Raw genomic sequence first — 4,290 nt, 5'->3', positions numbered from 1 at the left:
AAGAGAGAGAGAGAGAGAGAGAGAGAGAGAGAGACTGCCCCCATGTGACTAATAGATGCCATATTGGACCATGAAATTTTATAGTATGCAGAGAAATTATTACTAATATTTTTAAAGAATTGTGATGATATTTGGAAAAATTGAGAGTTTGGACAGATTTAAACAAATTATATCATTTTAAGCCTATGAAATGGTTTAGTGTGCAGAGGCACTTACTGCTTGGTAACTTGAGTTTGATCCTAGAGACCCACAAGATAGGAAGAGATAACATTGTCCTCTAACCTTCACACGTGTGTGGTGATGTGAATGCCACCTTTCCACAAATGAATAAATAAGAAGTGATTTTAATTAAAAATAAATAAATACACAATAAAAACAATAAAAAGAATAGACTATTTTAATATTGCAGGGTGACTGTATACACATAATTGTGTGCTATACATATGTATATGTATATATACACATAATGGTGGAATACACATAATAGATAAAACGAATGAACTAGAAAAACACATCAAAAAAGCTAAAATCACAAAAGCGCAGTGTGATAGAAAACATACGCACATACAGAGAGAAGAGTACACACAGTATGACATTATGCCCATAAAGTTTTAAAATACGCAAAGCAAGGCCAGGCATGGTGGCACAGGCCTTTAATCTCAGGGGAGGTAGGTAGGTCACTCTGAGTTCAAGGCCAGCCTGGTCTATATACTGAGGTCCAGGCCAGACAGGACTAGACAGTGAAACTTTGTCTCAAAATAAATACACACGTAAGCAAACAAGTAAAAACAAAATATACAAAACAATATTATACTCATATAGAAAGCATGCAAAGACATGACTAGGCAAGACCAGAGGGTAGATGTTGTCTTTGAAGGAAAGAAAGGCCTGACTGTAGGAGTCATTCTTCCCTGGTTCTCCAGCTCTGTGAAGATGAAGAGGGTGAGTGGGGCTAGCATAAGGAGGGCAGCACCCCCTAATCAGACTTTCTCTGTCCCCCCCCCAGACACCGTGGAGGTTCCCTCAGGACCTGCACCCCCTAATCAGACTTTCTCTGTCCACCCCAGACACCGTGGAGGTTCCCTCAGGACCTGCACCCCCTAATCAGGCTTTCTTTGCCCCCCAGACACCGTGGAGGTTCCCTCAGGACCTGCACCCCCTAATCAGGCTTTCTCTGCCCCCCCAGACACCGTGGAGGTTCCCTCAGGACCTGCACCCCCTAATCAGGCTTTCTCTGCCCCCCAGACATCGTGGAGGTTCCCTCAGGACCTGCACCCCCTAATCAGGATTTCTCTGCCCCCCAGACACCGTGGAGGTTCAGGAGGAACCCTGAAATGCCCCCATGTTGGCCTCTGTCATACACCAACCACTCCGGTCCAATGCTGCCTCTCTTGGGCAGTCACTGTGTCTATGATTTATGAGCCGGGCTCCCCACACTTGGCCTAGTACTCTGTAGATGTCTGAGTGAAGGAATGAACACAGAATTCTTTGGAGGTTTGGAGCTGTCCTCATCCTTCATTTATTAACTAATGCCTGTTATGAGTCCCTACCTGTGTAGGTCACTGGGTAGACAAAGGTGAAAGTTCAGGGCTGTCATGTTGGGTATTGGGCCAGAGAGACTTTGCAGAGGCATAGGAAACGCTCAGCCTCAGGGCTCAAGAATGTCTTTAGCTGAGTTTTCAAAGTGACTAGGGTTCTCTGGACAGAGGCAGGGGTGGAGTTTCTGGAGAGGGGACAGCAAGTAACCAACCTGGGGTAAGGTTAAGCATAATGAATTCTGGGAACCCTGAGACAGAGGTTCAAGCACAAGTGGTTTATTTGAGAGGGGATCCAGGGGAAGGAAGAAAGCGATTCAGGGTGGTGACCAAGCAGAACTGTTGGGAATCTCTGGGGTGGGGAGCCCCACACAATATGTCTCTAATATGTCCCTTCACCTTCCATTGAGGACAAGAAAGCTGGAACATCTGTCTACCGATGCTGGCGGGCATGGGTGGCATTGATCCTAGGACCTGTGTGCTACAAAAGCTGGTGAAGACACTGGGCAGAGGCTGAGCTGATCTTTCCTGGTGAGGAGCCCCAGGGGGAGGGGTGGGTGCAGATGGGTACAAATGACTCCACAGCAGCTGCTGTGGGGTGAGCGGTGTACAGGCTCTCCAGTGGTCTCTGGAAAAAGTCTGCAAGAGCCAGAGTGGGAAGTGGATCTGGACCTGGAGCGTCCCTTCTTCCCACCCTCCCTCTGGCCCTCCCTCTCTTCTTTCCTTCCTTTTTTTTTTTTTTTTTTTTTAAGAGTCTCACTGTGTGGCCCTGGCTGACTGGCCTAAAACTCCCTAAGTAGAGGAGGGTGGGAGTTGAAGTCACAGAGATCTGCCTGCCACTGCCTCTCGTGTTGTAATTAAAGGCATAAACTCCAATGCCCAGCCCAATCCTTTCTGGTTGACCCACTGTCCCTGATCCTCCTGAGTGTGCAGGGCATCATCCCAACTTCTATGGAGACTGAGCTCCAGTTGCCACACCTGATCACTGTGAAACTCAGTGAGAGATTTGATCCCAACGCTACCTCAAAGCACAACTGGCTGGAGACACAGGTGCTGTTCCCGACTGGTTGAGGTGGTTTATGCTGTCTTTGGAATGCAGAGGTGAATTGAAGGTGGGAGAAGAGATGCCCCAGGTTGAGACTGAAGGAGTGCAGCCAGCAAAGTGAGAGGAGAGAGTTGGTCACTGTCACTGAGGTTTAGTGAGTGGCCTGGATGGGGGAGATCTGCAGGATCTGGCTCAGGAACCAGACCCAGCCCTAAGTCCCAGGAGAGGTCAGTAACCCTCCTTCAAACTATGCCTGGTAGTGAACTTACTTCCTCCCCCTTCCTCCTCCAGTCAGCCCTCTGCCTCAGAGCCTGGAGAGACTGGCCAGAACAGCTGGCAGGCACCCAACAAGACATGCTGCTGGACAGGCTATGTCTGGCATTTCCAGAGACTGAGTCTTTCCCTAATCCTGTCATTCCCAGCCTTCGGGTGCTGTACTTTCAAAAACAGCATGTTCCCAGAACCCACCTCCCTTCCTGAGGTCCAGGAGCCCCAAGATGGCTCCCAGCTGCCCTGTAGTCCAGCAGCATGACCGGCCTTTGTCCTACTGGGAGACCCCTCCTAAAAGCTGCCCCCTTCACAGTCTCACTGCATCCCAGCTACCCACACAAGTGCCAATTCACCCACCAATAGTAAAGTACTAAGTACTTTACTAATATGTAGTAAAGAACAGCCAATGTTTTCAGTCCCTTTGGCTCCTGAAGATGTCTGTATCAGTAGGCTGTTTTTACTAGTAGGGAACCAGTGACACCAATCACGGTGTAAGTGAGGAAGGCTATGTCAGTCTAGAAAGATTCCAAAACTCTTTCATGGACGTAGTGATGACATTTTTTCTTCTTAATATTTATTTTCATTTTATGTGTATGAGTGCTTTGTCTGTTTTGCAGTGCCCACAGGAGCCAGAAGAGGGCGTATGATTCCCTGGAACTGGAATTACATACAGCTATAAACTGGGAGTGGAACTTGGGTCCTCTGGAAGGTAGAGGCAGGAGAACCAGGAGCTGTATGTCTTCTGGCCTCTGCAGTTGAATACAGAGATGTCTTAATCATTCTGCTGCTGCTGTAATCAAACACCATGACCAAGGCGATTTACGGGAGAAAAGTTTGTTTGCTTCCTGTTCTGGAGGGAGATGTGGCAGTAGGAGCAGGACGTTGAGCTATCAGAGCAAACCGGAAGTCCGGTGAGACTTCAAACTCTCAAAGACTGACTCCAGAGAGGTATTTCCCCAAGCAAGCCCGAGTCTCCCTACAAACTCCCAAACCAACTGGGTACCGGTATTCAAATTCCTAAGCCTGTGGAGGATGCTTCTCATATAGGTCATCACGATGGGTGTGCGTTCTCATGCGTATGTATCCATAAACTGTATGTGCTGATTGTTTTTATGTGAACTTGACACAAACTACAGACACATCAGGGGAGTGAGAATCTTTCTCTGTATAACATTCCTGGCTCTCCAGGAACTCGCCTCTAACTCATAAAGGTTGTTAGGAATATTTCTTAAGACGAGCCTCTCTGCTGCAGCAAATAATTCCAGTCAGACCAAATCAGACCGAATAAAAGATGCCCACGTTTACTGCAGCACTCCTGGGTGCCCCGAGAAAGCATGGTGAGGGGAAGAGAGAGAGAGAGAGAGTGAGAGAGAGAGAGAGAGAGAGAGAGAGAGAGAAAGAAGGGGAGACCACGCAAAACCCGGAGACCACATGTTCCTT

General features: G+C 47.9%; 1 long non-coding RNA gene across 1 annotated transcript; it reads left to right on the top strand.

Annotated features, from left to right (window-relative positions):
• The first annotated feature begins 1,628 nt into the window (after positions 1–1,628).
• Positions 1,629–4,077, top strand: LOC146893382 (uncharacterized). The gene is made up of 3 exons (XR_015002915.2): positions 1,629–1,755; positions 1,946–2,066; positions 3,468–4,077. It is a non-coding gene; the product is annotated as an uncharacterized LOC146893382 (long non-coding RNA).
• The last annotated feature ends 213 nt before the right edge of the window (positions 4,078–4,290 follow it).

The sequence above is a fragment of the Myodes glareolus genome, chromosome 7, assembly GCF_982192425.1.
Source record: "Myodes glareolus chromosome 7, mMyoGla1.1, whole genome shotgun sequence".
In the NCBI taxonomy this organism is placed as follows: domain Eukaryota; kingdom Metazoa; phylum Chordata; class Mammalia; order Rodentia; family Cricetidae; genus Myodes; species Myodes glareolus.
The sequence above is the reverse complement of the archived record's forward strand: the minus strand, read 5'-3'. Positions and strand labels throughout refer to the sequence as shown.